The sequence below is a fragment of the Parasteatoda tepidariorum genome, chromosome 11 (genome assembly GCF_982258835.1).
Source record: "Parasteatoda tepidariorum strain Cologne lab strain chromosome 11, Ptep-v5.0, whole genome shotgun sequence".
Classification (NCBI taxonomy): domain Eukaryota; kingdom Metazoa; phylum Arthropoda; class Arachnida; order Araneae; family Theridiidae; genus Parasteatoda; species Parasteatoda tepidariorum.
Genome location: NC_141765.1, coordinates 18,343,879 through 18,366,815, shown reverse-complemented (window position 1 = coordinate 18,366,815; position 22,937 = coordinate 18,343,879). Strand labels below are relative to the sequence as shown.

At 32.0% G+C, this 22,937-nt stretch overlaps 1 protein-coding gene across 4 annotated transcripts in view; it reads right to left on the bottom strand.

Moving 5' to 3' along the window:
- The window catches only part of LOC107451016 (histone lysine acetyltransferase CREBBP), a 139,440-nt gene that overhangs the window by 101,510 nt on the left and 14,993 nt on the right, over positions 1–22,937 (bottom strand). The window lies entirely within an intron of this gene.

Genomic DNA, 22,937 nt, shown 5'->3' with positions numbered 1-22,937 from the left:
CCGATGCAACTTTACTCAGTGACTAAGATTGAACTGGGTGCAATTGAGAAAATGTAGCAGGTAGTTTTTTTCCTATGTCAAGGAGCCAGCGGCATCAACCATTTTCCTTCAAGCAGCAGTTTGGGCTGCATTGACGAATGCTGTTACTCATTTATATGTGAATTAGAGATGCAAAGTAAATGAAGATTGTAACAGTGTAGGTTTGAAGGGGTAGTCTTGGGACACAGCTCATATAACCCTACTCAGTTGTTGAAATTGAATTTAAAAAATTGGGTGGAGAATAAAAAGGTGTAGGATTAGAGTGGCTATCACCCTACACAGTAGATACAACTTTAATAGCTGTGGAGGTAAAGCTTGGTGTAATAGACAAGGTTAGTGAGGACAGCAATCATGAGGCCCCTCCTCCAGTGGGTTTTAAATAAACTTAGGAACACAAACATGTTGTTTCCAACTGAAACCAAAGTAACATGTTTGCTATCAATTTTTAGTTGAAAATACTTTATTAAACTAAATTAAGAGACAGGTTGGAATAAAAACTAATCAGCTTGATATAATAGCCACATTGATTTTCAATTTAAGACCAGTTAAATTGTTAAAAATAAAAGATTGGTTATTTGTTTCAATTTTTTATTTGTCAGGTATCAAAACTTTGAAAGATCATAGCAGTTTTTACAGAATTACAATAACTGTATATATATAAGAATATTCATTAGAAACATATATATGTGTGTGTGTGTTTAAAATAACACTTCGTGGCCCAGACAAAAAATGCAGACAACAGGGAGTTTTCAGCATACTTTGTTTTATTATTATACTTTTGGAGAAGATCAGCAAAACTTGGAATCCACAAAAATGAGTGTTGTGCTTTTTATGATAGCTGTCATCCGGAAAAATTTTTAATAGTTCTCATCACTTAGGTTAATCCCTTCTTACTTAAGGGTAAAACTTTTTATGATAATTATTTCTAAGAAATGTAAACATTACCTACTTTTAACAGGAAATAAATCTCTATGAGAAAGCTTTTTGTTTAGAATAATGTATGAAGGAAAAGATTTCAGACAAAGAACTAATAAAAAAAAAGACTTGTTAGAGATTTTTATATTACATACACATCCAGTCCTTGTCAAAAGTAGGAGCAGATACCTGTTTTTCCAAAAACTTCGAAACAAAAGATACTGATCAATCTAAAACTTTCAAACTTGTTTTCAAAGTAAACAACATTTTTAATGCAAGGAAACAAAATATAAGCTTCAATTCTGCGAAATAAGTATACTGCATGAAATAGGCCAAAAATCGTTGAGAGGATACAAAAAAAATTATGTGTGAAGTGGGGCATGTAATTGTCCATTGCAGGAGGGGTAAGGAAAATAAAGCACCAATACATTCAAGTAGACAAAATTAAATTGAACTTTGAAAAGAAAAAATTAATAAATGAGAGAAAAGAAACAAACTCTGGGATGACAAACAAAATGTGTGATGATCAATTTAAAAGAATTATGGTGATTTAAGCTCAGACTAGTATTGCTGAAGAATATTTAGTCAGAGCACTGGCACTGGAAAATATCAAGTCAGAGTGTTGGCACTGAAGAATTAAATGAGAGATTCATATCATTTTAAGTAGGGATCTGATTTTTGGACAGAAATGGTAAAAGGACTCAGAAATGGTAAAATAAGGAATTTATCATAGCAATTTTTCGTCATTTATTTTTGTAAAATTAGATTAGGGAAAAAAAACTATTTTACTTATTTTACTTTAAATGTACATTTTTAAGATATTTTCAAATTCAGATTTTCAAACTAATCATTAGTTCAAATGAATTAAAAGTATAAAAAATAATTTTTCATGTACACTTTTAAAAAATCAGAACAATAAAATAGAATATCAATGATGTATACATTAGAAATTAATATAAAAATGTTATTATCAAGTCAGAAGACCAGACCACTGACAATATATAAATACACGAATGTTTTATTTAAGCCAAAAGTTAATTTAAAAGTCAATATATGATCAACATTAAAAAACGTCCATGGCAAAAACAGGCCTCGTAGTGGTTCAAATAGAGAATCAGGAGTAATTAATACAAAAAAAATACTAGAAAAAAATCAAGACAATTTAAGGACAGAATATTCTTTAAAAAAATAGAGTAAGAAGAAAAATTAACTTAGTTGCTCAGTTTTATAAATTATTACTATCTGAAAAAATATAATTTATAGTTTGCTTAAGGACACATTTTTTCTCAATTATATAAAACTGAAAAACTAAAATTTCATTCCAATTATTTAATAACATTTTTTTTTCAGAACGACCTTATTCTATAAAAAAAAATTTATTAGTTCCAATCATATTTTAACAATTAGAGTGCTGAAAAACTCACATTATTTTGTGGTCACCAAACTTAATTTTTTTTTTTTAACTTGCTAAGAATCAATGCTTAAATAATTTAACTTAATATAGTCTCGACATCTGCATATGCAAGAATAAATTTGCAGAAAAGATTAACAAAAAAAAAACATCTAACCTTTTATTATTTAAGATAAGGGGTGCACAACCTTTTTGAGTGAAGGGCCACTTGTATAGCAGGTTGACTAACGAAAGTGCCAAAAAAGAAGTCAAAAAATGAAAAAACTAATACTTTTTCAAAAATAATTTCCATTTTTATCTTATCGAAAACAGATTTATTAAAATAGGTAAATAAACATTAAAACAAGAAAAGAAATGTTTTTTTTTAATCATATCACGCAATGCAAAAATTATTCATTTTTAAAAATAAATTATTATTAAAAAGACTGCAATGCTCACAGAATGAAAGTAGAAAAAAATTTTGTATATATTAAGTAATATAAATTAAAAATGTACTTTATTATTTCTTTTTAATGATTATAAAATTTTTTTTACATAGTAAACGTTTTCCTTTGGGGGGGGGGGAAAGATCATTCAAGCAATAAAAAATTTAATTCAAAATTACAAATAGCGAGCAGTTTAAAAATTCGCGTTTTCCACCACTTGGTGATTTCCTCAACTTGTAACAGCATTGCATTTAAATTAGAGATGTAACGAGTATTTGGCCTTTTAGTCAAAAATTCAGTTGGTCAAGTGATCAACCAAATATTCAGCAGAGTATTTTTTTCTAAGTCTTTTGAATTTGTATAGATATGACAAAGAGTAATATAAAATTGTATTCTTAACTACAGCGCAACCTCGAAAATCCGGACTGTTGGGGGGTTTGGAAGGTCCGGATTTCCGAAATTTCCGGATTTTAGATACCTTACTTAAATTGATAGAATTATCGAACTTTCGAAGTTGCCAGGCCGATTTCGCGATTAAACGCGCGTGTGTAGACCTTCGACGTCAATTTTAACATAAATATACTCTTCAAATAATAAATAAAAGACATTAAAAATCAAACTTTCGTCATTTTCCCCCCGTAATCGATCGTTTAGATAACATAATATTAGCAATTAAAACTAAAAATATAGGCTTAAAACGCGAGCTGAATTTCAACTTATCGCTGAAACAGATGCTTCTAGACTAGACTGTACCAGCTGATACTAATCCTTTTTTTGTTGGGGGATGAAAGAACTTGTCCTCGCCTCCTAAGCTTCCAGGTTAAGAAAGAACCAGTCAGTTTTCTTTCTTCACAAGGAGGAAAAACAAGGAGGAAAAACAAAGTGGTAGAAGAATTCCTTCTCCTGAGGGGATTCCCCTTCAGGAGGAGGGGATTCCCCTTTATATTCTTTGTTAACTATACAGAGCTGATAGGATTGACTGGAATTTCCTTATCAGCTATGAGCTTTCATTCACTCCCCACCCCTACCTCTTCATCTACTGCTTCATTGTTGGAGAAGAGTTGTGGGATTTCCCTTCAGGAGGAGGGGATTCCCTTTTATATTCTTTGTTATATATACAGAGCTGATAAGAATGACTGGAAATTCCTTATCAGCTATGAGCTTTCATTCACTCCCCACCCCTACATCTTCATTGTTGGAGAAGAGTTGTGGGATTCCCCTTCAGGAGGAGGGGATTCCCCTTTATATTCTGTGTTATCTATACAGAGCTGATAAGAATGACTGGAATTTCCTTATCAGCTATGAGCTTTCATTCACGCCCCACCCCTACCTCTTCATCTACTGCTTCATTGTTGGAGAAGAGTTGTGGTTTTGCACTCTTGCATTAAAATTTTTATTTTAAGCTATTTTTTTAAACTTTTTCTTTTGAAAATTTTTTCTGACGAACTGGACGTATGAGTCCGGATTTTAGAGATTTCCGGATTTTCGAGGTCATACTATTATAGCATTGTTTATTATAAGAAATAGTTTTTACACAAATTTGTTACATTTTAAAATCCATGTTTCTGCACATGGCTGGCAAATTTATCTTCTAGAAGACAAATAGAAAAACGAAGTTTGAAGAATTGAAACTAAATTACTTTATACTGACTTCTTTGCATTTCTGCTTTGACTATTTTGCACTTCTGCTTTTTTTTTAAAAAAAAGAATTATATTCAAACAAGTCAATTTCTTAAGTTTTTCGATACTTTTAGTTCTAAGATTTGAGTAAGATTTTTTTTGTTGTTTTTATTACAACTCATCATTTTAACGAAACCCCATACTATTGATTAATTGTCACTTTTTTCTTTGTACCTTAATATAGATAACCAGTAACATAGAAAAGTGAGAATTACAGTGTTTAAGTTTTGTTTTAGGAACTCAGAACAATTCTACTTATTTTTAATTAACTCTTCTTTATATAGCCATTTTTATTATGACACAGCATTTTTCATAATGAGCGTTACTAATAAGCTTCATTTTGTAGCAATTCTTTTCTTCTAAAAATATGGCAATGTGAAAAATTTTAAATTCAATTCGCGATCGCAACACTCGAATACGCCATCTGGGGAGAGACCGGTTTCATGCTTTTAGCCCTTCTCCCTTCCCTCTCCTCCTCTTTTCAGTTGTATAGGAAAGTACTACGATAATTTCCCTTTTCTTAATATTTTTCCTTTTTATGTAATAAAAATATTTTTTTAAATTTCCATGATACTTTTCTTTAGAACTAAGTTTAATGTAGTTTTCAGTTCCATACAGTTTTTTAAGTTAAAAGATTTTAATCTATGTGAAAATCAAGAGAGAAACTAACGTACTTCCTTCTTCTATGACTTTCCACAGGCTAATGGGGAAAGCATGTGAAGTGTTGCCATAGGAAAAGAGTTCTGCTCTACGCCACCTGCAGCCCATTTCGATCGCCAATATGCGTTTTTGTTTTTGTTTAGTTTTTCTTTTCTTAAAAAAAAAAAAAAAAAAACTTCTCTTTTAACAGATGTTTTTATTATTGCGCAGCAATTCTTTAGAACATTTCTGTTAGACTATTTTCTTGACCTGTTCTGGTTAATTGGAAAACTGAGATGTTCAGCATTAAAATTTTTCCTTCGAAAATTAAGATCAATTTTTATTTTCTGTTTCGCTTTTGTATGGATGGGTGCTTGTGTAAAGCTTAGGGTGGTGGCGCTAGTGGTTAAATTGCTCTCGCAAGACTTCCGGGTTACTGCTTCCGAGATATTTTTATTCCGCAGGTTGAAAAAACGCGCCATCATATTATTGCATCATATATTTTACAGTATTACACATGTACCGAGTTCTTTCTTTCAGCCTTTAAACTTCAACATTATCATATTAATTTATAATCATTAGAATATTTCCTAATTAGGCTAACTTAAAAAGATATTTTTGGCGACATTTTATTCAAATGTAGCCAAATAAGGGATAAAATACAATACATGGCAAACCTTAAGAATTATTCACAACGAGATAATAACTTTCCAAAATTTATTTTGGCCTTACAACCTCTGAGAATCAATACATTTCTGAAAGCTCTTATGAATGGTACAATTATGTTTAGATTTGAACCCAAATTACAATAACAAAACTGCATAGAATATTAGGCTTGTTCACACATCGTATCGTAATCATAACATAAGCGGAGGGATACACCGGAAATTTTCTAAATTTTTTCCGGTTTAAGGACGCTTGTTATTGTTTACATTAGGCCACCCATCCATATAATCTTTAGTTCTTATGGATGGTGTTTTCGAGACACTAGGGGGCGCTGCAAGCTGTATACCGCTTATACTTCCGGGTAGTTTCCGGTGTATTTCAAAGCCATTTGGCTCACAACGTGATCATTGTGTTTTAAGATTCTTGCAAACGTGGTATTTGATTACTTATTACTTAGTTTACAATGAATTCTAAAACGCGAAGTGTTTCCTGTTGTGTCGTATAATAGTAGTGTTAAGTAGTAGTAATATGTGGTTTGATCAATAATAAATATGTAAACCTAACATATGAAAAAAAAATCGTTACAAAACACTTCTTACCTTGTCAATAATATATGCCAACTTTCAAATTTAAACCTGAATTATGTTTTAGCTTAATCTTGCTCCTCGAACAATATGCTAACATTAACGTAAGACGGTGCACAGCTTGCAACACAAACAAACAGTAATAAACAAATGGAAAAAGGCCAAATCAAGACCGCCAAAAAAGCGAGTTATTCAAAATCTAGCAACCATGTCACCTTTTTTAACAATATATTTCTAAATAACTAAAACAAATTTTCACTTCAAACTCACCAGAATTACAAAATAACATTAATATCTTACGAAATACGGCAAATTTGAGCTCAGAAATTATCTAATTTATTTTATTGAAAACAAAATTACGTGTTTGTACATTAAGTTTCTGGAGGCGGTACTACTCGGTGCTGTCTCTCCTATTGTGCTATCTGTCCTCTTCTATTTGACGAAGGTTTATAAGCCTATTTTGAGCACACAAGCCTGAAAATTTATGTAATTGCAGTAACCAATGCGTAATATCACCTCGCAGAATAACATGTAGTAAGCAGCTGCAACCACTCTAACCGGAACTAGAGCAGGCATACAGCTCGAGATCGTTATTGTTTACATTTGCACTGAAAACACCATCCATAAAGCATTTTCCAAAAGGTTTCTGATAGGCCTTAATTTTTAGCGTTGTTTTATGAAAACGTTTTTCCAGAAAATATTATTCTTCGCATTGAACTTTTCGTTTCAGAGTTGCTATGCTCTGCTGAAAAATTTTATTTGGCCCCGAATACACGGTGTTCGGCCAATTTTTTTTTGCTTTTTGCGAAACATTCGGTACTAGACCAAATCACAATTCATTACCACATTCGAACAATTCACATTCGTCGCTCTACCGAATACCGTTCGTAACCGAAACACCGTATCAAAGTGTTTATTTAAATGCGCGAATAGAGATTCGCGTGTCTCAATAACATTGTAGTTAATAATAATCACGTGGAAAAATATAAAAATTGAAAAAAAAATTATTTAAATTAATGCTGAACTCAGCACGAATAAAGCGTGTCAAATGAGCAATTTAAAATTCCTAATAAAATTATCGAAATTATTTGTTGTTGTTAATTTACGTCGCACTAGAGCTGCACAATGGGCTATTGGAGACGGTCTGGGACACATCCCGGAGGATGATCCGAAGACATGCCATCACAATTTTGATCCTCTGCGGAGGGGATGGCACCCCCGCTTTGGTAGCCCGATGACCTGCGCGCGAAGTCGAGCACTTTACGGTAGCACAGTTTAACGAGGACCAATACCGCACACCCTCGGTCCCTGCGCAGACTGATCCAAGTGGTCACCCACCCGCACACTGACCGTAGCCAGTGATGCTTGACTTCGGTGATCTGCTGGGAACCGTGTCTTAACGATCAGTCCACTAAGGGACCTTTATTCTTACGAATTGAATTCTTAAGAATTAAATTTACTGTCACAAATATAATTGCTAGATCGGATGATGAAAAAAAAAAGTCGTATAAGCAAATACACATTTAATGTTAAATGTTGTTGTTTTTCCTTAGTACTGTATTCTCTTTCAGGCACTACTCTTCTACTAGCATTAAAGCTCAAAACAATTTAATAACTAACGACAAATTGCAAAAACGTAAGTTTTTTTTGAGAAGCAAGGTAAAATGAAATGAAATGGCTTTTGACTTCACTGATAACAATAAAGGTTGATGATAGATTATGATCAACAAAAGTAAAGGTGCATTCTTTCAAAGTAAACAGTAAAATTTCCAAAAACAGCACAGGTATTTTTATTTTTGGAATTAAGACACTTTAGCTGGTGACTGCCTACATATGTTTGAAAAATAGACATTTCGGGTTAAGATTGTGAGATAAAAACAAAATGTTTGTTTTTCACTTTTCTATATTGACACCAAAAATTCAAAAATATTTCTTTTATTTATCTCTTTTTTGTTAAGTAATATTGCTCACTTAAATATGAAAAAAAAAATGTTGCCATAGTGGGAGTTTAGTAATTTTTTAACTTGTTACGAACATACAGTGTGCATTTAATATTAGCATTTTGCACAGGATCTCCTTATATGCTGTACTTGTTATACTGAGCATAGGAGTCATAATAATGCTCTATAACAGGAAAAAGTCAAGAAAAAAGGACAAATCAGGGCAAAATATTTCGTATTAGGAATATCAAGAAACTTTCGTTCCTTGTAAATTTTTTTAGAACTTCAGTTTTTAAAATGATCATATATTTTTCTAAAATGGTTAGTACAATATTATTTTAACAATAAATGATCATATATTTTTCTGAAATGGTTAGTACAATATTATTTTAACAATGTTTGAAATTTTTGTTTCGAAACTGCCTTAACCCTTTCGCGATGGGAAGCACCAACACGCGCTTATTTATCGCTGAGGCCGGCAGTCTCCCTCGTGACTGTCAGTCCCGCAGTGGACTAATCGTTAAGACACGGTTCCCAGCAGATCACTGAAGTCAAGCATCACAAGCTACGGTCAGTCTGCGTAGGGACCGAGGGTGTGCGGTATTGGTCCTCGTTAAGCTGCTCTACCGTTACCGTTAAGTGCTCGACTTCGCGTGCAGGTCGTCGGGCTACCCGAAGCGGGGGTGCCATCCCCTCTGCAGAGGATCAAATTTGTGATGGCATGTCTTCGGATCTTCCTCAGAGATGTTTCCCAGACCGTCGCCAATAGCCCATTGTGCAGCTCTAGTGCGACGTAAATGAACTACAACAACAACCCTCGCGAGTTTCTCTCCAGGGCCAGAAGGTTTCTTGCTGTTAAGCCTAAATCCATGAAATTACCGAAATATCAACGTGTTTAATAATATTCTGTAGAGTATTTAAATGACATATGCTTTTTTTAGAGATACTTTATTTACTTATTTCTTCTTTAAATATATATTTTACACATTTAATTCTCATTATGTACTTACCATTTAATAACTTTTAACACTATATATCTGAGAACTAAATATATGACTTAAAATTCTTCTTTCGTATGAAAAATTTGAAAACAGTAACTTTGAACTGAGAACTGGTCCGTAAATCGAAAAAAAAAAACCCCTGATTACTGTAAACAAATATTTTGTGCGAATTTAAAGAGCCGTCATAAAACATTTCTTTCTCCTCCAATCCTTCCGCCTAAAAACCACGTGCATGTGAGTCATACTACTCTCATTTTGACTAGAAGGTCAAGTCTACATGTATCTGAAACCATATGGACATACAATGCCATCTTCTGGTAGAAATTTTATTTTTTTATTCCAGGTCACTGGCACAAATGAGTGACGGCCGGGGGTGAACGAGAAGACGCTCTGGCACATCGGTGTGTCGGCCGGGAAGCAAGTGCGTTTCTTGCTGGCACGTATATGTGACAGTCGGCGCGAAAGGGATAATGAATGTTTTAAGATGTTTTTAGAAATAGCAGAAACAATAAGAAATTTTTGTGAAGATGGGGAATTTTTTTTTTATCGATGGTAAAAACCATGGGAAAAATTGGTTTTTGTCGAGACTATAAAAAACCATGGTAATTACCATGATAACTCTGAAAGTGAGCCTTTCTGAGCCACTACTTCAGTAAAATTTTTGAAATATTCTATCACAAGATAAAGCTACAGGCCCAGAGCTGAAATGTATAGTTTTAAAACAGTGACATTTAACACAATGGTTTAAAATACACTGGTGTGCAAAACTTAAGCAACAAGTGCGTTTTTTGTCATAACTCTACAAGAAATCATCCGATTGACATGAAATTTGAATATAATGTACATTATTTTGTACTTAAGCGATGGTAAAAGAATGATGGAGCAGAAATTAATATAAAGCTTAAAGTAGGGTATGGAACGAAAAAAGGCTTTATTTGACATAGAGTGGCGTTACACATGATTGCCTGAAGAAGCGTAAGTACAACTGGCAGATGTTCCCTAGAATGGGATATGCCCTCCCCTTACTGTAATTGTTGCTTGGCATCGTCTCTCCATGCTAATCACAAGATTATCCAGGAGTTCTTGGGTAAAATGTCTCCGTTCCTCCTTTAACGCATCTTTCAGCTGATGGGTGTTACCAGGAGGTTACTGTCGTGTCGCAAGACGTCTCCCTAATGCATCCCACACATGCTCTATGGGATTTAGATCTGGAGAGGAAGCTGGCCAATCCATTCGTGTGATATCTTCACTTTCCAGTAGCTCTTGAACATTAGCAGTATGGTGTGGCCGGGCATTGTCATCCATAAAAATGAAGTCTGGTCCAATGGCCCCTCGGAACAGACGAACATGGGGTAGGATTACCTCATTGCAGTAGCGGTCTCCAGTTACAGAACCTCGGTCGAAGATCTGAAGCTCAGTTTGCCCGTTCAACATAATGCCACCCCAGACGACAACTCCAGGACCACCGTAACTATCTCTTTCCGCGATGTTATTGGGATGAAATCGAGCTCCAACCTCTCTCCAGATCAACTGACGTTGAGAATCGCTTGTAGCACTAAAACGACTCTCATCTGTGAAGAGAACGCGACTCCATTGATGAGGTGTCCAGGTTTCGTGTTCTCTGCACCACTCTAAACGGTGCCGCCGATGGCTAACTTTTAAAGGTATGCAGCGTTCAGGACGTCTAGCAAATAAGCCACCTTTGTAGAGGCGTCTGGCCACTGTAAATCTTGATACTTGTCGTCCTGTGGCTGTGCACAGTTGCTTAGATATGGAGCTCGCTGACTGAAAACGGTTTCTTTTCGCCTGGAGGACAATGTAACGGTCATCTCTTGGTGTTGTTTTCCTTGGACGGCCACCACCAACCTTCCGAACAGCTGTACCAGTAGTTTTAAAGGAATTCCAAGCACGAGAAACAACACTTTTGTTGATCCCGAACTCTTCGGCGACACTGGTCACACTACGCCCCTCTTCAGGCTTCCCAATCATTCTTCCTCGAATAAAGTCGTCTAAATGATTTCTTTAAGACATGTTTCACAAAACAAATCACTTGCTCTTGCAGCGAATCTCTTTAACTACGGTGCTCTTCATCCTTTTATCACAGCTTTAACCTGCGCGCGCCGACCCACAAGGTTTACGTACACTTACATCACCTACGACGTTTTATTTCTAAAATTTGCATACAAATACTCTTTCTACTGAATTTCATGGCTATCTTATACTTTGTTGGGGAGCTGTGGCCGAAAAACCACTTGTTGCTTAAGTTTTGCACACCAGTGTTCTCACTGTTTTTATTCCTCTTAAAATCAAAATTTTTTTCTCTAAGTATGTGAAGCAGTATTTAACATCCTGTATGATTGGAACTGTTTAATAAGTCTTTGAGTATTAAGAACTATTAACTATTACAGAACTTTTAGCTATATGTGACATTTATTTTACTTTTACTTTGTTGATATATCATTAATTAATGTAAATTAGAGAATTTCTTATAAAATTAATACTTTGTGATATCATTGAGACTAAAATATTTTGGTCAAATATAAAAAGTGACTCATTCCTATCTTGAAATATTTTTTATTCTTTAAAATATTATAAAATTCCATAAAATAAAAATTTCAAAAATGTATTTAAAATTTTTGCTCAACTTTTTGCATGTAGTCAAGATTATTTGCTTAAAAATGATAAAAATAATTTTGGAAAAATATTTAGAAATGTGTGAAATTATAATAATAACTGTAGTAAAAACAAGAAAAAAAAGTTGGAAAACCAACTATTTTTTTGTCATTTCTTAAAAAATCCTTAAATATGCATTTTATTGAGGTTTTTAAAAATAAAAAAATTAATCTAAAATAAAAACACCCGGATTTTTTTTTTGGGGGGGGGGGGGCAGGTGGGTGGTAGCTGATATATATAGGTGCAAAAATAACCTCTGGAATAATTTTGAATGGCCAAATTTAAGTATTTTTCCATAGCCTTGAAAAATATTAGCTACCACTCATTTATTTTTTCCAGGTCATGGAAACCCTGATAATGCAGTCACTATTCAGACTATTTATTTCTTTTACTCTGACACAAAAATTTTTCCAATCCAGGCGTTTTTTAACCCAGTATAACGCTACAATTGAATCATTCCAAAAGATGGTTTTAATCAGGCTTGGAAAAAAAAATTTTTTTTTTTGTTAAAATACCAGAGAACCCTTTTTTTCGGTTAAAGCTAGGTTTTTTTTTTTAAACAATAGGTAGAAAAATATTTCACGCCTTCAATTGAAATTAACCAAACCCTTTCCAAGTATTTTATAATATTTGACTATTATATAATAATAAACTATTCTCATTTAACCATTATACACCGAAGAGCCATTACATTATGACCACCCTGCTAATAACATGTAGGACCACCTTTAGCCCTCAATACTGCTAGCACCTGCCGTGGCATTGATTCCACAAGGTGCTGATAGGTAGTCTGAGGTATCTGGTACCATTCCCTCACATTGCGAGGGGGCAGCGTGGCAGCACGAAATTGGTTTTCCAAGTTGGACCACAAATGCTCTATTAGATTAAGGTCAGGTGAATTTGGGGGCCAAGACATGACTTGAAAGTCACTGGAATGTTCCTCGACGATTCGACCCTTATGACATGGTGCATTATCCTGTTGGTAAACACCATCCCCCGCAGGAAAAACTGTTGCCATGAATGGGTGAACCTGGTCTGCAACTATGTTCAAGTAGCTTACAGACGTCAGGGATTGTTCTATGAGGATTATGGGTCCTAATGTGCCCCATGAAAACATTGTTCCTGAGCGAGAAAATATGAAAACCAGGGTGAGCCCATTGTTATAGATGGAGGGTGGTCATAATGTAATGGCTCTTCGGTGCATGCATATATATATATATATATATATATATCATTAATTAGCTGTATGGAATTAATAATATTAGTATTAAGTTTTATGAAATATATATTTCTTGCTTTTTTTTCCTATTGAATCACTAAAATTTTTATTACAATTTTGTTTATTCTATTAAGTTTAGAAAAAAGGAGCTGATGTTAATTATTTTCTAAACAATTTTATATGAATAAAAAAATGAAATTCTCTTTTATTACTAATACAATGTGATATACACAAAAAAGTGGTCATCCTGAATACAAACATCTTTTAATTGTTAAGGGGTACAGGGGTGATTATACTCTGGGGTACCGCATCATTCTTTCAGGTCTGGAAACTAGAAGCAGGGCTTCTGATCTTTGCCCGAATAATGCAGTATTCCACGTATCTCAAGACTATTGGTTCGCAGACTTCCGCGAAACAAAAACTTATAATCCGACAACATTTTGAAGCTTTTGCTAAATCCCGTTAACGAGATGTTTACATACTTTCTTTCGCCAATTACGTGAAGAATTACGTCTTATGTGATTATTTCACTAATTTGACACTTCTATTAGTTTGACGGATTTTTTTAATATTTGAACTGCGCTGAAATCTGCTAATATAGCGACTCTTATTCAGCAAATTTTAATAGCAAACAGTGATTTTCGTACTTAACTGATTTAAAAGCTATGTATATTGATTCGTATCATGCGATTTAAAAATATTACTACAGCAATAAAGAAAACGAAGGAAATAAAAATATGACCACCGAAACCGACGACTTCAGGGGGTACCGGCCTCGGAAGCCATAAAACAAAACCTTTTCTATTGAGAGAGGGGCAAAATTAAATGCCAAAAGTAACTCTCTCAGTACCCCGAAGGTTTTGTATAAGTCCAGGAAAAAATACATGAAATACATAAAACCAATTCAGAAAGAAATTCAAACAAAAACTTGAGAAAATAAAAACTCACATTAAACCGGTCAAACAGCGATTTCACAAGCAAACTAAACACTTAAAACAAAAAAATATAACGACCTCTATTAAAATGAGCAGATTGAAATAAAGAGAGTTTTCAGGAGGCTGTGAATTATTTTTTGAATAATTTGAGTAATAATGATTTTCCTTTTAACTTTTGTAATGTTAATTTTTTGATTAAGAAAATGATTGAAGAATACAAGTTTATTTTTTTTTAACAGGGGGCGATTCAAATCTTAGCTGAGCAGCCCTAGCTAAGCATTATATTAATTTGTTACGTAATCTTCTTTTTTTCAATCTGCGCATTTTAATAAAGGACGTTGATTTCTTTTGTTTTAAATGTTTCCTTTGCGTTTAGTTTGCTTGTGAAATCGCTGTTTGACCGGTTTAATGTGAGTTTTTATTTTCTCAAGTTTTTGCTTGAATTTCTTTCTGAATTAGTTTTATGTATTTCATGTATTTTTTCCTGGACTTACACAAAATCTTCGGAGTACTGGAGAGTTACTTTGGGCATTTAATTTTGCCTCTCTCTCAATAGAAAATGTTTTATGGCTTCCGAGGCCGGTACCCCCAGAAGACGTCGGCTTCGGTGATCATATTCTTATTTTTACTTCCTTCGTTTTCTTTATTGCTATATTTATTCTTTCTTTTGAAAATTCTGCTGCTTTTAAGCGCGCTTCTTTCAATGAATGTTTTGTCAATTTAGAATTAAATATTTTGTATTCATTTACTATTAAAAATATTACATCGCAATTCCTATTCAAGTGTTTTAAAAATCTAATACAGCAATTTGTACTTACGCGTTTTTAAAACACAATATCGCGATTCAAATTTATGTAAGCTTGAAAATCCAATGACGTGCTTCGTATTCAAGTGTTTGTAACATCAAAGTTCGATTTTCGCATTTCTGCTTGATTTAAAAACCATGTATTGCGATTCATATTCACGCTATTTAAAAATTATACACAGTGATTCATATTAATGTGATTTAAAAATTCAATATCGCAGTTTGCATTTTCTAAAAATTGTGATTCATATTCACATTTATTTTAAAATCCAATAGCGCAATTTTTGTAAGAACATTTTTGTGTTGTGTGATAAGATTTTTGTGTTTTTTTGAATTAGCTACTCTAAAGGTGTGATTTTTGCATTTGTAGGTAATCTATCTATAAAGGTTAATTCAAAAATTATGTTAAATATGAAACATGCAAAGTATATTCATACAAAAAAGTTCAAGTAAATAGTATTTGTAACATAAAAGTACATTCATTCTCTTTTACCAATTGAATTACCCCCTGCTAATGAACATTATTAAGCAGGGGGCACTGTAATGACAACCAGATAATGATCCAAGTAATGTAGTAATCATCTAAAAAGAAAAGATAATCACACCATCAAAAAATGGAATGCCAGTCTCAGTCTGTCACCAATTGAACTTCAGTTTGGTGCAATTATTCAGAATATAGGGGATTATCAATATCCGCTATATCTGGATCGCTAAAAAATTATTTAATGCAGCCCAACTATTTTTATATATATATTTTAATATTGAATTTCTAATAATTTTTTTTATTTTTGCTCTTTTAATACCCCATTTTAAAATTTGTATTTTCATGTCATACTTTTTACCCTAATGTTCATACAGTAAATTATAGTATAGTGAATTATTTTTTTTTTTATAATTTCTGTAAAACTTCCTGTTCGCTGATATGCATGAGCAAAGTATTTCCTCATCAGAATTGAGGCAAGAAACGAAAAATGTTTTTTAATCTAATCTTGTTTTTTTACTTTTGCTTACTAGATGTTGATTTCTTCTTTGGAAATTTCTCCATTCTACCCCTCAATCAATGTAGGTGAGATTGATTTGAGGTAAATTTTCTTCTCTACTTTACACAGTTTGCATTTTCCCATCGATTATGTCATTGCATTTGTCATTGTCAGAACGAAGTTTAACTTTAAACCTGGTCTAAACCGCGAAGTTAAACCAAGCTGCATTGCAGAAACGAAGTTTAAGGAAAAACGCGGTTCTTAAGATCTAGTTCAGCCTTGTCTAACAAGGGAAACTAGGGAAGTGTGACTCGCCAATTTTGAAATAAACTAGTGGGATGTAGGGTAAACTAACCAGTGAAGGAACACTTAAGCTTCGCTTGCCTCTTAAAAAATCATATTAATTTCAAAATTCGTAATTTTAGTTAAATGACAGTGTCAACATATTTGTTACTAATTGCAAATTATGTAAAAAAATTGTAGAGAACTTACATAATATTGTTTTAAAGTTTTGGAGGTTCAAATAACAAGTAGTAAGAAGACCCAGTGAAGGAACAGCTCTTACCAGTGAAGGAACACAAAATTGCCCAGTGAAGGAACACTTAATTTTGGTTATAATTTAATGCTCTTTATGAATTCATTAGCCATACAAATATATAAAAACAAGACTATCTATGAAATTATAACATACAAGTACTTCTAAAATGCTAACTTTATTCTGTAATCATGAACTAGAAATTAAACTGATGTTAAATACAAAATAAATTTTAAAAAATCATTTTTCTTATAATTTGACAGTCAAATCTAAATCATTGTGTCATCCGATGCTGTTTATTATCATTATTATTTTATCACCTTTTTGTTTACTCTTTTTCCTTTTATTTCTTGAAGCTTTTTTTCCTTTGTAAGTATTTTTTCTTTCTTTTTCTTCTCCATATTCTCTTGTTTTAACATTTTTTTAGATCTGTCAGCCTCTTGAAATTTTTGCCATTTCTCTGAAGTTAGCGCAAAAGGTAATTTATTAATTTTTCTTCTTATTTGACCTTTCTTTTTATCATCAATATTTGGCCAATGTAAATGGTTCTTCCAAACTTCTTTTGATTTTTCAGCAACATTTCTACAATGCCTTTCTCGAAAATAGACGGGGGAAAGGTGTCTTGAAGTTTGAGGAAAATACATCTCTTGTTGACTTGTATTTAGAGGATCTTTAGAAGTACTGATTTTACTTATAGAATAATTTCTTTTTTCAACTAAGAGAGGATCAGCATGAGGACTCATTTCAAATTCGATATCTAAGATGCATTCAATATCAATACTAGCTTCAGTTCCTAAGTTTGACTTAACCAAGTGGTATTCTTTTAATACGTACTTCTTCCATATTGAAAAAAGTACAGGCTCTTGGACATTTTCGATATTAGACTCTTCAGTCAATGCTGCGTTAAAAATTTGCAACAAATCTTGAGGGATTTCCCTCTCAAGCTTCTGAAGAAATTGAGTATCGTTTCTGTTTAGCTCTTTTTTGTGTTGAGGAGCTTGCTTCTAAAATCTAACATAGTAAAGTAGTTTTTATAAATTATACAATCACGTTGCTATCCTATAATGATAATTTATTATCAGTTCTTGGTGCAAAAGCCAGCGAAAAAATGTTCTATTCAAATTTTTATGATTACATTTAATTAGCTTTCGATTTGTAAACATAGTTTATTAAGTTGCCTAACATTTGCTGCAACTACACACCCCATTAATAAATATAAATTATAATTTTTTCGTAAATTAAGCGATTAAATTAGCATTGTGAACTGAAATTATTTCAGAAATTATTCATACAATTTTTAACGAAATTTCGGTTGTCCTCTATATAGCAGAAGTTCTTATCCTAGAGTCATGTAAAATCATATCACGTTCATTCACGGGAAGTATTACCAGTGAAGGAACATGCCTGTTTCTTCACTGGTTAGAAGTTGTTTTTTGTCTTTGAAACAGAATTTTAATGTATAATATGACTAAAAGTACAAGAAAATTAAAAAATTTATTTTATTTTCATTAACTGGGAAAAGAACCTAATAAAGAAACACTTGTTCCTTCACTGGTTTTCCATCGTTTGGTGGTCTAGTGAAGGAACATGCCTGTTCCTTCACTGGTTAGAAGTTATTTTTTCTCTTTTAAACAGAATTTTGATGTATAATGTGACTAAAAGTACAAGAAAATTCAAAAATTTATTTTATTTTCATTAATTGGGAAAAAACCCAGTAAAGGAACAGTTGTTCCTTCACTGGTTTTTCATCGTTTGGTGATCCAGTGAATAAACACCCCCTTATCTCAGTACTTGATTATGGTATGGTGCTTTAAAAAAATAAAACGTAACTTCAATAACTATATTTTGAATTCTCTTTTTCACAGTGAGAAAAATAAGACTATTACATGCAATTAATTCCACTTCAAACATATAAATACGAACTCTCGCCTTATAATTTTTTCAAAGAAACAAAGTGTTGCAGAGATAATAACAAATTCAAAAATTTATCCAGAGAAGTCTATTTGACCAGGTAATCCAAAACATTGCTAGATGACTTCCTATTATTTGGCAGTAAGCTATTGTTACCAATCAATCTAACAAAAAACTTTCAAATTCTTATTTTTAATCAATATATATGAAATGTTCCTTCACTGGGTAGTGTTCCTTCACTGGTTGGTTTACCCTATGCCTTATGATAAATTATTTTAGGGGACAACATTTGTTTCGGCCCATAGAAGGTCCTGTGAGAGATAAAAAATAATTCAATATATAGAAAAATCGGTATTTTATTACTTCAATGCAGACTATTAGTTATTGTAATTATCTCATACTCCAATTAATTTTATGGTACTTCCACGTACTATGTATGTAATGCATATTTATTGTCAAAATTGATTTCGAGAATTTTATATATCTGTAGTTTTTCAGAAAAACCTGTTAGGTTAATTTTTAAAAAAAAATTGACATCAAATTTTTTAAAATTTTTTTTCCAAAATATTTACCAAATTAATTGGAGTATGTAATTGCAAATCAATTAATTAATTAATAATTAATTTGTAATTAGCAATTAATTAATAATTGATTAACAAATTTATTTGGAGTATGAGACAATTACAATAACTAATAGTCTGCATTGAAGTAATAAAATACCGATTTTTCTACATATTGAATCATTTTTTATCTCTCACAGGACCTTCTATGGGCCGAAACGAATGTTGCCCCCTAAAATAATTCCTCATAAGGCATACATCCCACTCGTTTATTTCAAAATTGGCGAGTCCAGGGCTCGAAAAAACTCAGAAATTTTACCCGTCCCCGAGGACGGCATGTCCAACATTGTACCCGTCCTCCTTTGAAACTAACCCGTAGCTTCTAAATAAATAAAAATGTAATTTTCTCTTATTTATTACAAACATTTATATAAATTGCACAATGAATTAGTAGTTACTAGGATTACATTATACAGTAATAAAAGAAATACTAGGTTACTAATAGTGACATAGTATTTCTTTTGTGAAATAATTTATTTCTTTTATGAAATAATTTAAATGACAAAGGTCAAGTTAACCGGAATGTCAATTTATCCGAGGGTGCTGCGTTTTTTTAAATGAATAAAATATGACGTTTGCCAGTTCCACAATCAAGTCTATGATTTATAGAGGTTTCTGCACTGAAATCTGAAAGAGGTTTTCCATTTAGGTAGATGCTCATAATTGCGCTTAACGCTTCTTGTTTAAGACCAGTACGTAATGTGTTTTTTAGTAAGTTTATTGCTGAAAAGCCCTTTCAACCTCTGCAGTATGTTGCTGTATTTCTAGATTAGAGGGTCATTTTAGAACTGAGGCGGTAGACTCTTATAAGATAACAAAAATTGAAAATGTATCACGAACATTAACGGGAAAATGGCCGTCCGCGCGGACGTCGGATTCGAGAAATTCGTTGTCCGCGGGGAATTTTTGACCGCCGAGGACGGGCTGTTTTTCGAGCCCTGGGCGAGTCACACTTCCCTAGTTTCCCTTGTAAGTTAAACCTAGTCTGAGGTAGGTTTAAACCAGGCAGACGAGTTTTAAACCTCGATCGTCTACTTACAATCGGAGAACGACTATCTCGCTTTCGTAGATGTTTAGTTCTGTATTGTTTTAAAATATAAATACGTGCATATTATTGAGAAATCATAGTATAATTTTGTGTGAATATCGTATATTTTTTTCTGTCTCATTTAAAGTGTTTATAAAATCTTATGAAAGAATGCATCTTTTGGATCTCCAAGATTTGTTCTGAATTGACAGTATACCAATCAGTAATTTTTGTTTTCTTGAAAATAAATATTGAGGTAATTAAATATCTCACTTGCTGAATGGGGCTTTTATTCCGATTCTTGATTGTGTATATTATATTCAGCCACTCAGGGGATAGACCTTTTCGGAATAATAAAATGCGAGGGATACGAAAGTAAATTTAAGTATTAAATGAAGTTTAAAAAAAATTTTGAAATTAAAAATCATGAATGTTTGAAGAGACCAACTACTGATCTTAAAATAGTGCTATTGTTAATAAAAAGTATTTGATTCTTTACATGTTGACAATATTTATTACTACCGTCATGTGGGGCTACTTTGTGCAGGATTTCGCAGTTTTTGAACTTTGACATGTAAAAAACTATGTTAATTCAAACTTTAGTAAAATTTATCAATATTATACTCATAACTGGACTCCGACGAGTGAATTTGATCAATATTGGCATTATTTGTATGTAATATTAACAAATAATAAGTCAAAACACCTTGCACAAAATAGCCCCCAAGTGGGGCTACTTTGGGCAGCGATAGGAATTCAGTTTAATAATCAGGTTTTTAGTAAAATATTGATATAAAATTGTTAAAAAAGTTAATTGTTGACATTTTTAATAACAAATACATCAAGATATGTAAAGATATTAGTTTGATAATAATTTTCAGCGTTAATATACCATTTTTTATAAAGAATTTTTTCTTAAAAAGAATGTTTATTTCAAAACATTTGAGTTTAAACAAAAGGAAACCATATACATTTTTGAACATTGAAATGGATGAAATTTAAAAAATAATAATTATTACATATTCATTAACATTTATAATATTGATAAATTTGAACATAACATGCTTGAATGAACATGACAGAACTTGCTCTTCAGTTTCTGTGAAAATCACCTGATGTCCTATGAAATATATTTTTATGTGTTAAATCGTTTGATTAATTCATTAGAAAAATCTTTGTAGAAGAAAAATAATAGTTTACCAGCACTTTTCACGTGATTCCTGTGAATTTTATTAGAGATAGTATTTCTGTGGATTTTTTACTTCCGAGAAGCTTCTGCAATCGACTTACCACCAGCAACTGCTTGCAAACATTGTTGCAGCTTTTCTAAAGTGTAATCACGATAATTTCTCGTTCCGGGTATTTTTTTTATAACGTCTGACAATTCTTCTGTCGTTAACGTCTTTGCATTTCACAGCTAAAGTTTCCACGCACACTTTTCGACGTCCGACGTTCTCGGAAAGTTGTTGACATTGAATAAACAAAACACACTCCGAGATTGTTTTAAAATTCGAAAAAATGTTTGTAGTAATAGAGGAGACTTCTGTCTTCAAATTCCACACATTTTTATTGTGAAAGAAACATAATACTGAATAGCAGCACTTGAAAAGTGCCAAATTCGAATTTGCACAAAGTAGCCCCACATGACGGTATTTACTTTATTTGATAGTTTCAAACATTGATTATATTATTTATATTTGTTTAAAGAGGGAAGTTTCATTTATTTATAAAATTTCTTACCTCTTAACATATGTTTTTTAGTAGCAGTCAACAGAATTTTAAAGCGCAAACATTAAATTATCTTTTTTGATTTGTTTGCTCCATTTTTCTTAAGTATTAAAAAAAAAACATCACTTATTCTAAATCAGAGAATAACAACTTCATGCCATGAATAAAGGTTACTGTGCATGTTATAATTCTCATTTTTATAAATTTTAAGTACATAAATGCTAGTTACCCGGGGTGAAAGTTGGAAAAAAAACTGTTCTTAAAACTTAATTTAGAAAAAAAAATTTCACAGCCACTTTTCACCTTATTTTGTTAATGGTGGGTTTTAGTGGTAATTGGTCAAAGCATTTATTTCAACAAAATTATAAGAAAAATATAAGCGAAAATTAATTTGTTAAAGACAGGGTTGGGTTTTTGACGTCAAAAAGTGGTTTTTGACATGACAAGGGTATAATACTGGTTTAAACCGTCAAAAACCCGTCAAAAATGTCAAAAACTAAAGTTTGCCAAAAAAATATATAAACTTTAAAACTACCAACAGTTGCCATGCATTATATTGAAATTTAATTATACTATAGGTAATCAGCAGGTTTTAAAATATTTTTTAATTAAAATTAAGGTAAAATAACAGATTTAAAATCTCAGAAATTTATATTCAAATGCATGTGCAGAAAAATTTTGCACAAAATTTTTTTAAATATTTATATTCTGAAAAAAAAAATTTTTTTTTGATACTTAAGAAAATTAAAAGTTTATTACTATGCATTTTTGACATATAAGGAACATATAACTAATATTTATAAGGAACTTACAAGTTATGTTGTATAAATACAAACTTGATACAAGTGTATGAAAAAAAATTTTAATGTTATACCGAATATCCTTATTATCCAGTATGTTAATTTGAATTTAAAAGTAGTTATATTGTGAATAATGATAAATATAATTCATATTGTTTATTATATTTATTTATAATTATTACACTTATCATTTTAAAACAATTTTTACCTCTTAATTTTTTCCCCCACTTGTATTAAGAATACAAATAATGCATATCTTGAAAGCAAGAAGTAATTATTCAACAGCTGAATATTTAGATATTCAACAAAACTATGTATATAGTATTCAGCAAAATGAAATTCACAAGTATTTGGATAAACTAAATTTTCAGCATAGTAAATGAATAGGCTGAATATACTGTAAA